The sequence below is a fragment of the Sinocyclocheilus rhinocerous genome, unplaced genomic scaffold, assembly GCF_001515625.1.
Source record: "Sinocyclocheilus rhinocerous isolate Xijiao unplaced genomic scaffold, SAMN03320098_v1.1 scaffold578, whole genome shotgun sequence".
Classification (NCBI taxonomy): Eukaryota; Metazoa; Chordata; class Actinopteri; order Cypriniformes; family Cyprinidae; genus Sinocyclocheilus; species Sinocyclocheilus rhinocerous.
In genome coordinates this window covers 142,066-155,126 of record NW_015664024.1, presented here as the reverse complement: position 1 = coordinate 155,126, position 13,061 = coordinate 142,066, and the positions used below count along the sequence as shown (strand labels likewise).

General features: G+C 36.2%; 1 long non-coding RNA gene across 2 annotated transcripts in view; it reads left to right on the top strand.

Annotated features, from left to right (window-relative positions):
- The window catches only part of LOC107729397 (uncharacterized), a 14,223-nt gene extending 6,800 nt beyond the window's left edge, over positions 1 to 7,423 (top strand). The window contains exons 2-3 of one of the 2 annotated variants that reach the window (XR_001638574.1): positions 3,424 to 3,466; positions 7,389 to 7,423. This is a non-coding gene — a long non-coding RNA (uncharacterized LOC107729397). Of the gene's footprint in view, positions 1 to 3,423; positions 3,467 to 4,939; positions 5,550 to 7,388 lie in introns of those variants that run through there. The other variant, XR_001638573.1, reaches the window with a different exon arrangement.
- The last annotated feature ends 5,638 nt before the right edge of the window (positions 7,424 to 13,061 follow it).

Genomic DNA, 13,061 nt, shown 5'->3' with positions numbered 1-13,061 from the left:
GTAGGGCAATAGAATATACGGTCTGTACAGTAGAAAAACCATTACGCCTATGGAGAGTCCCCACAAGGATAGCTGACCAGACATGTGTGTGTGAGTGTGTGTGTGTGTGTGTATATATATATATTATAGTATTGGTTGCTGGAGAGTCCCCACAAGGATAGCCAAGGATAGCTGACCAGACATGTGTGTGTGTGTGTGTGTATATATATATATATATATTATAGTATTGGTTGGTTGTTAATAAAAAATAATGTCAAAATGCCTTTAACCTGCATGTAAACATCAAATTAAATTTGAATTAATATTGGACTAAAAAACTTTATTTGCATAAATATGAAACATTGTCTACATATGCTGCCTCATATCAGACTTCCTTTTAGGTTGTGGTTATCTTTGCGGTCCAGTTATTTTTTTCTTTCATTTGTCTTTATCTGGGATTTTAACAACTCTCCTAGAGAGGGAATCTCTTTCTACTTTTAAGTTATTCACCAGATGTCAATATGTCAATATGTGTTTTATGTTCAAGGGTGCTGGGTATTAGCGGAATAAATCCTCTAAAATAGAAGCTAAGGTCAAACTATGTGCCAGGTTGTTGGGAGCAGTTTGAGTTGACAGTGCTGAATTGAGTTGAGCTGAGTAAATTAATCCAAGCTCACTTTACATTTCAATAGACAGGTTGGCACTCATTTTCCTCCTCTTCCTCTATCTATTGGCGAAAGTGTTTTATAACCCTATGCTTCCTCATGATGAAGCTGAATAAAAGATCATGGAGGAAGGAAGGCCCATTTTGACAGGTTGAGACATTATTCAAAGCCTTATTTAATATTAATGACACATCCTGCTCTTGTGAAGTCTAAAATTCAGCATGTTACATCACACATGCACTGATGCCAACACAAACATATGTGTATTGTTGGCGCACATGCATGAAATCTCAGGTAACCCGTGTGGATCAGGCACGTAGCATGTGAATAGGTATGGGTTTATATGCTATGTTATGACTGACATTCTGGCAAACGCAGACAGAGAACTGTGTGTGACAAGACTGTGAAAAACAGCTGTGAGTGCTGCATCCTTTAGGACTACCGGTGCTAAAAGTGCTCTCATAAATATTATACCATATTCCCTTGAATATAGCTTCACTCTTTTTATATAATGGTTTGACTGATTTACTGAGTAAAGAAGAAGTGTCTAATTACTGACACTAACTGCAACATCAAACAAAACATTGGCTCGACTAATGACATGAATTTACTAGTTTGTTTGGGGCAGGGTTTGGTGCTTCTGATGGCACAGGTTTTACTTCAACTTAGAATCAGGTGAATTTTCTTAACTGGATGTGAAATTAAATGAAGATTCACCCTATTTTGCAAATGCATGTCATATATCTTATTGTGAATGATTCATCCATGTATATTTCTTTTTTTTTTCCCCTTGTAATGTTTAATCAGAATGTCATAACTCAGTCTTCTGTTGAAAAAGACAGACTTCCCCCTGGTGATGTTTGTAGAACTTCTTCATTCATTCAGTCTGCTTAAACCTGCCTCTACACAATCAACTACAAGCTCGTATTCATTGTGCAATGCCCCAAAAATCTCAAAATCCAAATAACATCCAATGCATAGAACCAAGTCTCCTTCCTACATTTTTTTTATTTCAGTAATCTATTATATTTGAATGTACATCACAATAAAGAAGAGATCGCTCTCCATTTCATCAAATTTTTTACAGTACATAAAACATAAATAAAAAAATGTAGGCTAATAATTTATTTAAAATATTAATATATTTATCTGTGCAATCAGTTACAAATAAATTTATATATACATTTTTTTTTTAAATGCAAAACATTTCAATTCAAACTCTTTTTTTGATGAAAAAAAAGGGTCTGCAAAAGAATACAAGTTCCCTGTGGCGCCGAGAGGCCCCGGTTAGTGTCGGCTTGCTAAAACTGCTCCAGAGTGACAGACAGTAGACCCTGTTGAGATCCTCCGTCACCCTCGGCAGCGGACGCGGCGAAACGTCTCCGTTCCCTCCTTCAGGGAACGAGGGTTACCATACGTAACCGAGACGCTCTACAATAGTCCTGCTGAAGATTAAAAAATAAATGAACAAATAAAAACTTTAAGCTTACAAGATTTGTGACATTTGTAATATGGGTTTCAAATTCTAACAAGTACAGAACATGACATTTTTAAATGTGGGACACGGCATTTAATGCTAGACCCATTTCTCTTGCTGAATATTGGCTCCTCTCTGTTTTTTCAATGTTTAACTGTAGATCTCAGTGTTAAGTTCTATGTTAAAAATGAAATTCATGCCAATATAATCCCTGGATGTAGATCATCTCTTTCTAGTGCTATATCCGCTGCAACAACATGTTAAATGTACTGCTCTCTGGGTAACAGCCTAACCGTGAACCACTTGGCAAGACTTTTTGAAATTACCATCAACAGTATCAGTTAGAATAGAATTCACTTCAGCAGCTCTATAGTACAGACTTCAGAACCTGAATAGAATAGAATAGAATAGAATAGAATAGAATAGGAGAAAAACTGTTTTGCATTAGATAATATTAAATGTGTTAATATATCTTGCATATTCACCTCAGATTCATCTTTCAACCTGGTTCAGATGTTTCATGTATTGTATTTTGTTAACTTGGATTACATGCAATGGAACTCTTTATTCAAGACTAATTAGCTAATTAACTGATTAGTATGCAGTGACATGCTGGACTGTCCTGACACATCATAGAATGCCGTTTGACACTATTACTACTCACAGTTTGTTAGCACAGTCTTACAATATGGAATTGCTGATGATATCAACTCAGCAATAACCTATTAGCTGATGACTGTGCTCCCAATGCTTTTGTTACATTAAAAGGCTATTAATTATTGACAATGTAATTATCATAGCATTGTTCCTAATATAATTAAAATGTCACTAATGGATCTTGGGACCTAATTGATACCACTCTTCTAACCTCTTAATCTGACACTTATTTATTTTAATAGTGGCTCTATTTTTCAAAAACAATATGATTCATCCCTGCTGGGGATTCTCTCGGATTTGATTGCTTTCCACTGTGGTCTGATAATCTGCACACACACACTTTACAAAATAGACTGTCTAAATAAACTCTGAATGTCCCTACCACTCTCTATGAAGGATATAATTTTAGACAACCACCTGTGAAAGATAACCACAAGCCTCCCTAGGCTTTATTCTCCAAAATTGTGTGCAATGGCAAAACCATAATTTCCAAAATTTCATAATTACCTCTAGCGGTAATAGGCAATCTGCATGACAATTATTTTTATTGGAAATGTGTTTGGTTTGTCCCTGACTGAGAGGAGGTTATTGTGTGTAGATGTTAAGCCCATCATAATGTAGTAATGTTGTTGTGATTGTCTCTAGGCTCCGGAGAGACCGGCGAGACTGGAATACTGCAGCCTGCTGGGTAACATGTCATTTGCAGCGCTGTGTGAAATCTGGGTGTGATAGGCCAATAGCGCCTGATGAGTAAACAAGTTAGGATCTACCGGCTAAAGTGTGTGGCAAACAGTGAGACACAGGCTAACATCTGCAGGCTAAGATGGCATTTAAAATTTAAATTCACCATAAAACGAAAATTGCCCCTATTTGCATTCTTATTACACATCCTGGTTTTATTGTGAATTAAGTGCATGTTATTCCAAACAAAATATTTTGTCTAATTAAGTGTTCAGTAAAATGTAATAACGTTTTTTTAACCCCACTCACGCCTGTCACGGTCCGTATTGCTCTTTTTGTACATAGTCTTGCACATTTGCATAGACATTGAAACCAGTGAAGTAACCATCGTGATGCTTCAGTTTTAACAATGAAACGGTGCAAGGTAAGTAACTAAACTTTTAATGTTTGATATCTTTTTTTTTTAAACAGCTTGTTGGTAACACTTTAGTTTAGGGACCAATTCTCACTATTAAGTTGCTTATTAGAATGCTTGTTACTAGCATAGTTCATATTTATTAGTATTTAGATCCCTTAATCCTACCCTAAACTTAACAGCTACCTTACTAACTATTAATAAGCAGCAAATTATGAGTTTATTGAGGCAAATATCGTAGTTATTAGTTAGTTAATAGTGAGAATGGTCCCAACTTCTGTGTGTCCATGACCAACTTGTTTTATGATGTTACCAACAGTACTATCCAGTAATGCAAACTTTTTTCTCAATTTTAATTATTTTGAAATAAAAATAGCCTATATTATTTATGTGAAACAGGAAATGTAATTTGTAATTGAATATGAGACACACACACACACAAAAAAAACATTAACAGATCTGTTTTCAGCATATTAGGCATATGATTAACAAGAAATGTATGCATTTAAAAAATAAATGTAAAAAATAAAAATATATATATTTTAAAAAGATCAATTGCATTACTTTACCATAAACTGCAGTTCTTATTTATTTATTTATTTTTCTGTATTCTTTTGTTGGTCCCCCCAGTGTTTAACCAAATTATTGTCTTTGCACATTTATCTGACTATTAAATTTTTTATATTGTTGAGACATTGTTAGGTTTAGGGTAGATTTCGGGATATGGGCTCAAAAATATCTTGATAAAAGAAAAAAAAGGAACTATACAAATATATTTATAATATAAATATGAAGGATTCATAAATATTTTTTTGTTTCAAATGCTTTGCCTATTAAATAATTGTATGTCTTAGATGCTTTCAATACACCCATTTTGTCAACATACAAAAAGACATGTCAATGGCATGTCAATGTTAGATATGAATACCAATAAGACGAGACCAAACTGACGCTAAAGCACGCTCGCCCCATTGGAAACAGCTATAGAGAAAGAGAAAGAGGTCTGATTAACTGAAACTTTGCATGTTTCTAACAACCCTCGTCTGACCTGAGAAATCTCTGTAGGTCAGAACGTCAACATGGTGTCTGTGACCCACCCCTCCTTCTGCTGACACGTTCGCCTTGGCGCTCTGGGCCCCTGACAGAGCAGGGACTGACCCTCAGTTGCTGCCCTTGCCTTATAACTCCTGGAGACAGTCAAAGGTCACGACGTGGTGGCAGCAGACGGCACTCCACAGATGGACGATGACTAGCTGTGCTCCTGTCACATCAGCATGCGGTGGTCTCCTCCTGAGAGAGTGAGGGAGATGAGATGAGAGCGAGCGAGGAGGAGACGGAGAGAGACCCCTTGCCCAGGTCTTAGTCAGTGGTAACGAAAGGACACAGGGGCAGGATGGGAAACATGTGAATCAGTGGTGTGCTGGTGAATGCCCTGAGGCACCTTGGCATTCACAGGCAGCTAGCAGGTGGCAGAGAGTCAGGCAAAGTCTGTGCACGACACACACATACCCACGCGCTCCGTCTATCCCTGTCTGAAAGTCACAAGCTGGGAACACAGCCAAATAAAGAAATCCAGGTTTTTGTGGGATTGGAGCATGTCTATGTAAGCACTAGGGAAAAAGGGAAAGAACTTATTACAGTTCAAAAGTGAAAGACTTCAGAAGCCTGAGGTACAGTCACAGCAAACATTTGTTTGATCAGCATGTTGTCCGTGATCTGCACTGAAGACATGCACAAACAATATGGACACAAATTAATCAGGTTATTTTTTATTTCTAATTTATATATTTTGGAAAGAGCATAACTTAAAAAAAAAAAAATGAAAGTGAAAATGATTTAATATGAAAAAAAAACACACATTAAGAATTAACCCAAATTATTTATAAGACAAAATATATATTTAAGCAATGTTTGCCATTGGCCTTTCTTTCTTTCTTTCTTTCTTTCTTTTTCTTTATATATTTATTTTGGGTTCCTCATTATGTAATTTCTTTTTTTCAAAAATGACATTTTATTATTTTACTATTTACATTATAATAAATAATAAAAAGTATTACTATTGTTGTTATTATTTATGGTTATTATTAAAATAAATATATAAAAAATAATATTATTAGTTGTTGTATTTTTATTATATACATATAATACATTTATGAATATAAGAATATCACTGGAGTCTTTATCTCATGTGAGCCACCATCATTTTAAACACATTTTTTCCCTATACTATTCATGTCTTTGGAAACTTTGGAAACTTTTGCATTTCCTGGCCCTTTAAGAGACTTAAACTGGTCAGCTGAACTGCCAACAGTAATTACCAGCAATAATTAGAGTTGTGTCAGTGATGTGGGTCTCATATGAACATGCGGGCAGCTCATCCACACTCGGTTATGACTGGAGACTTTTCCATCATCAGAATTCCCTTCACTCTCTTGGCACTTGGCACAGTGGGGGCTGTTGACTCTTGGGGAATGTTTCTGCTGGAGACTGGCATATAAACCAACTACTGAAGAAGTCATCCTCTTACCAGTAATGAGGAGTAGATGTTGCCAATGTCAGAAGAGAAAATATGTCTATTTATACTGATAGACTGACACACACACAGTACGTGGCACAGGCCTAATGTATCAAATATCAGTGTGAGACTGGCATATAAACCAACTACTGAAGAAGTCATCCTCTTACCAGTAATGAGGAGTAGATGTTGCCAATGTCAGAAGAGAAAATATGTCAATATTTATACTGATAGACTGACACACACACAGTACGTGGCACAGGCCTAATGTATCAAACATCAGTGTTACAACTCATTGACGTCATGTTTTCAACCCAGACGAACTTGGGTTGAAAGATAAGATGAATATTTTAACAGGTCCTTCTGTAATATGCCATTTAATTTCTTCTTTACTGTATTATAAGGGATATCTGACAATGAAATATAATAACTATCATGTCAATATTCATTGTAATATAATGTTCAATGTATAGAAATACTGCAATATAAATTTCATTATAGTCTTGTATCTCTGATGCCCAAGAAAACTTTTGCAAGCTGAACTGAGAACTGAACCTGGTTCAATGTTCGTTCACAAATCAAATCAATTCACTGACTCCGTGATTGGGTCGCAGCAGTTCTGAAGTTAACAGTTCACTGGAGGGGAATATTATAAATCAGTCGAGTTCTCACACAAAGACATTGTATAGGTCTAGAAGATTCAGAAAAATAGTGCACAAGTTGTATAGGCTATACTTTTGTAGAGCTTGTTTGGTGTAATATTTGACTATTTTGGAGCTGAACTGCAATGGCCATTATGAACTGTCATTGTGTGTGAAATACATTCATAAGGATTTATGTAATTTTTTGTTGCACAAAAGAAAGAAATCTACATGGATTTGGTGTTTTTGTATGATGCCTAGTGGTTTTAGGCAAATTAAGGCAGTGTTTTTGTTTTGTGGTAAACTGTTCCTCTAAAAAAATTTAACTTATGAGATTTTTCTCTGTTTCTCTAACAAGGAAAACATCACTGGTCCACTTCCTCACCCTTAAACCACTGTGACCTCTGAGGAGACATGACTGCATGCCATGTTTTGTTCAGTCTATCAGCTGTTCAGTTATGTAACTGCACACAGAGTCAAGTCACAGGTCTCCAATCCTGTGCTCTCTGACACTGTATCCACTACAGGATCTTTATCTCGATCACACCCTGCGATCTTAAATACACTTTTTTCTGCTGGAAGATATTAAACGTGACAAGCCTGCCAACACCTTAAGAGATGGAAAAAGAAAGATAGACGCAGACAAGTATCCCCTCACAAACACATATACACAGAACACAGTTCCTGGAATTACTCTCAAGAGAAATGAGAACTGTTACAGAAAATGTCATGAACAATTAGTGTGAGACACATCTATGAGATAAACGCAAGCGTCCATGATTATTAAACATGCAATAATTAATATAGAGCAACAGAATGCTCTAATATACTCTAAGTTGCTCTAATATAATCTCGTTGTACTACAGCAATGACAATAAATGAATTATTCTATTCTAGAAAGGGAGAAGTACGTCTGTATTTGGATTTAAAACAGCCAGGCAAATAATGGAAGACATCTGTAATCTGCCTCTCTCGTCCCCCTCTCTCTTTTTTCAGTATGAACATTTTTGGAAGGAAGAAAAAAGGCAGGAATGAAGGACAAGGAGAGGAATTAAAGAAAATCAAAGAAATTTAAGGAAGACAAAGAAATAAGGAAAAAAATTCAGTTGAAGAAGGAAAAGGGGAAAAGGGCAGATGGAGGAACCAAGAGTAGAAAAAAAAATGAAAGAAGCATGGGGAAGAGAAAAAGACAGGAAGGAAAATGCAAGAAAGGAAATTAAAAAAGGAAGGACGATAAGGAAAGAAAAGAAAAACTGGACAGAGGAACTGACAGGCAGAAAGAAGAATGGAAAAATGGACGTAAAGAGGGAGGGTCTGAACAGAAGGAAGAAATATGGTAGTAATAAAGTAAGTTTATTAAAAAAAAACTAAAGTTTTGATGGAAGGAAAAAAGTACTGAAGGAAGCATGGTAGGAAAGAACGAAAATAAGGAAGGAAATAAAAAGAGAAAGGTAAGAAAGGAAAAGATTTAAGTAAAGTTAAAAAAAATATTAAAGAAAGCAATGCAGGAAGTTAGGAAGAATGGAAGGAAGAATGTAAAGAAGGAAATTCCTTAGTAAAGAGAAAATGGAAGGGAAAAATGAGAAAAAAATGAATTATAGAAAAAAGGAAAAGAATCAAGGTATGGAAGGAAAAGGAAAACAGGAACAATGGAGGAACCAACAGATGGAAGGAAAGATGGGAAAATGGTTAAGTAAATAAGATTGGATGAACATAAAGAAAAAATGTAAGTAAGGAAAAACTAAAGAATTGATATGAAGGTAAGAAAACGTAAAAGAAATTAAGCAATTAAAATAAGGAACAAGGAATTGAAGTAAAAGAAGAAAGCAAGAAAGCAGTGAAGAAGAAAGAACACATTTAGGCAGTACATTAGAAAATACTCAAGATACTTGTTAGTAATTCAAAGACAATATTAATTGTTTCACTTTGGACAGAAATATGTTCATTTTATGCTCCAAACTCCATAACATTTCTAAGCTTTTCCCCTCTTCCACCCATGAAATCAGACACAATTTGTCAAGTAAACAAGCTATTAATCTTTTAAACGGTTACAAATCCTGTATTCTGGGCATGAATGATGAATTATGTATGATAGATATAAGGGGGGGAAAATGCCACTAACAACAAACATTTCAACACTTGTTCTGTGCCAGAGAAAACCACATTTTCCCAGGCAGTTGTTTAGCACTATACCCAAACGTAGCCGTGGGTCGTTTGCTAACTGTGGTTTCTAAATCTTATCCTGCACGCTGCCTCCTTGACAGTAATTAAGAACGGCAGTAAATCATATTTCCACAATTTTGGAGGGTAAAGTTCTTTAAACAGCTCTTTAAAAAGACATACTCCCAGGCTGTGTTGGGCAACATTTTTTTCCTAGCCAATCATATCGTATTACATCATTTTCCAAAGGTTTTGTAAGCTGTGTAATGGAGTCTCTGCATATATTGAGTCTGTTTGTGATTTATGAAGTGTTGTTTGGCAGTCTGTGTTTATGCTTTATGTGACAATGAGAAATCTGTCCATCTAGTCACAAAACCAACGGAAGGAAGAGGGACTGAAAGAGCAGCTTGGTTCCAAGCCTCAGAGGTGATATCACTTACACGTGCATGGATGTTCATATACCAAGACACACAACTGAACGGCGTAATATCACGTATGCGTGAGTTTTATCACTGACAAGCACATTTTGATCCATTTACACACAGTATATGCGACAATATCCTGTATCGTCATGCATATATGGATGACACTCAAGCAAAACATCGTGCACGGCTAGATTTAGCATATAAACACTCAAGCCACGTGCCCAGCGTTATGTATTTCTCTCTCCGGGTTCCTCCATTACCGCGGCTCTTCTTCAAAGCATACAGATGTAACGAATGTCACAATATCTGCTGCTTCAATCCCATTCGACACACTAGCTGTGCCATGACAATGTGCCTCCAGCACCGGAACCCTGGCCATGAGTTAAAGTGGGTGCCCACAGGCGTCTATGTTATCAGGCTCGGCCACATTGGCACCTCCCTTGGCACATATTAGTGAAAAGCAGGGTGGTATCTGAGGATAATGAATCAGAGATGTTCCTGAACCCCATATCCAGAGCAAACGCTGGGGTCAACATAGAATGCTAGTGTGGTTAATTGGTTTCGGGAGATAACAGATTTGGATTATTGTAGCACGAAGAGACAAACAAAGCTAATAGTTTCAGGGTCACAGTCTGTGTCTCACCAACTACGTGCCCTCACGAGGGAGCATTTCTGCACAGAACATTATCCGCGTGCAAAAAATGTGCTCTCGCGAAGACGCTGAGGAGCGCTTGCTTGACCCCCTCTACGCCCTCTCAACTGCTCAACCTCTGCTCGCTCCTCATCAAGTTGACTTTTGAGACTTTGGGATCAAGTATATTTTCCTCCTCTCCACATCAGTAGGGAAACCATACATTCATACTACTTTCTGTGATTGACTGGAGCATTCCCATGCAGCACAGCAAACCTTGGTGGTGACTATGAGTTGATTATACATGTATAAATCCATTGCTGTAAATAAGTGCATAGCAGAAGACGACATACATAACATATATGATTAAATGTGTAAAAACAATGTTTTAAATTTGAATATACTATGAATATATTTATATATCAATAATTGAGGGGTGCACAAGAATCGAAAACATTAAACAATATTAATTTTCACTTAATTTAATCTTAAAATTCACTTATTTTGAATGAATTTTCTAAGACAACACACTAAGCATTGTCATTAAGATTATTTAGGCCCTCAGTTGCCATGAAATGTGTGACACCACAATGAACATTAAGACATGATTGCACTTGAATAACATGCAAGTTTAAGAACATAAAAAAAAATTCTAAACAACAGCAAACAAGGTCTTTAACCAAGGTAACTTTAGCCTAACATATGTTAAGGCATACGATAGTTGACCACATTAACCTCAAATATTAGCAGATTTTATCATTTAAAAACAACATTGATATAATAACATATACATACTACATATACATGTTGATGTATTTTATAAATATTGTAAATAAATGCATTTATTGTCTACTAATTACCAAAAATCGCAGTTCTGTCTCTTACTCAATGTATTCCAATTGCCTTCTATTTCGTTTTCACATAACATCACACCATTACAGGAACGCCCACATGGAGGGCAAAACAAGGCTTTCCTCCACTGACCGCCATTTATTTTTACGATGTTTGCATTAAGTAGTAATGTAGTAAGACAGTGATATTTAAAGGCCAAATTCAGTATACATCTTATTGGTGATGCTTATTGTACAGGCAAGCAGATGAACCCAGAATATAAACGCAATGTGCAAAGTTTAATGTTAAATGTTTTCCCACTGCAAACTGTTATAAAGAAAACACTTCACCATTTAGCGCATTGCATTCATATTCCGATTCTATGTTAACATGGACATGTTTGACTGTTACACTTGCCTCTTTTGCTGCATCTCTCACATGACACAGAGTTGAAAGAATGAAATTTTTTGAAAAGACGTCAAAACCGGCCATGAAATGTGTGACACCACAATGAACATTAAGACATGATTGCACTTGAATAACATGCAAGTTTAAGAACATAAAAAATTTTTTCTAAACAACAGCAAACAAGGTCTTTAACCAAGGTAACTTTAGCCTAACATATGTTAAGGCATACGATAGTTGACCACATTAACCTCAAATATTAGCAGATTTTATCATTTAAAAACAACATTGATATAATAACATATACATACTACATATACATGTTGATGTATTTTATAAATATTGTAAATAAATGCATTTATTGTCTACTAATTACCAAAAATCGCAGTTCTGTCTCTTACTCAATGTATTCCAATTGCCTTCTATTTCGTTTTCACATAACATCACACCATTACAGGAACGCCCACATGGAGGGCAAAACAAGGCTTTCCTCCACTGACCGCCATTTATTTTTACGATGTTTGCATTAAGTAGTAATGTAGTAAGACAGTGATATTTAAAGGCCAAATTCAGTATACATCTTATTGGTGATGCTTATTGTACAGGCAAGCAGATGAACCCAGAATATAAACGCAATGTGCAAAGTTTAATGTTAAATGTTTTCCCATTGCAAACTGTTATAAAGAAAACACTTCACCATTTAGCGCATTGCATTCATATTCCGATTCTATGTTAACATGGACATGTTTGACTGTTACACTTGCCTCTTTTGCTGCATCTCTCACATGACACAGAGTTGAAAGAATGAAATTTTTTGAAAAGACGTCAAAACCGCAAAAACATGTTCAGTGTCAACAACCTTGAACACATATTTTTGCACTCCACTGTGCTGTTTTCCACCATTTTTCTATGTAGCTAAATATGCGCTAAATGGACGTCTCACGTCTTTTGCAGCGTCTCATGCATGACATGTCGTTCAAAAAACATGGCACTCAAGTTAAAGAAAGTTCAACTTAAAAAAAAAATTCGAGATGACACTCGACCCTATCTCCCAAGGCTCAACACTGGAATCACAGTGGTTCTGATACATTCATCATAGCTCACAAAGCAGACGGTTGGAGTCTGAAGGGGCTTTGAAGCCTGGAAGACGTCTGGGCAGACTCAGGGCGAGCCTAGTTCAACACTTCACAAGCCTGAGAAAGACATACAGAGATAAAGACACAATGGACAGCGTCCTTTCTGGAAGTTCGATCCAACCCTGGAAAAGGTGACGTTCAGCAAGGGCGAACAAAAGTACCGATTAGAGTACAGAATTCAAGTTTAGGTTAGGTTTGAGTCTGTGGAGGAACTCATTGAGATTAGAAAACCAATGATGAATGGTGGAGCTGATTCTGTTTCAAACTTTATTACATTGCAGTATTGGGCACGAGTTATGTCTCTTCACATCTGAGCTTATCTTTAAACATGTTCATTATCTCAGTCAGCACATTGCTAGCTTGTTTTCAGAACTTCACAGAGTACTTTTCAGAGGTTCACAGTTAAAACAGAAAACAGTTAAAAGCAAGATAGTTCCTTGTTT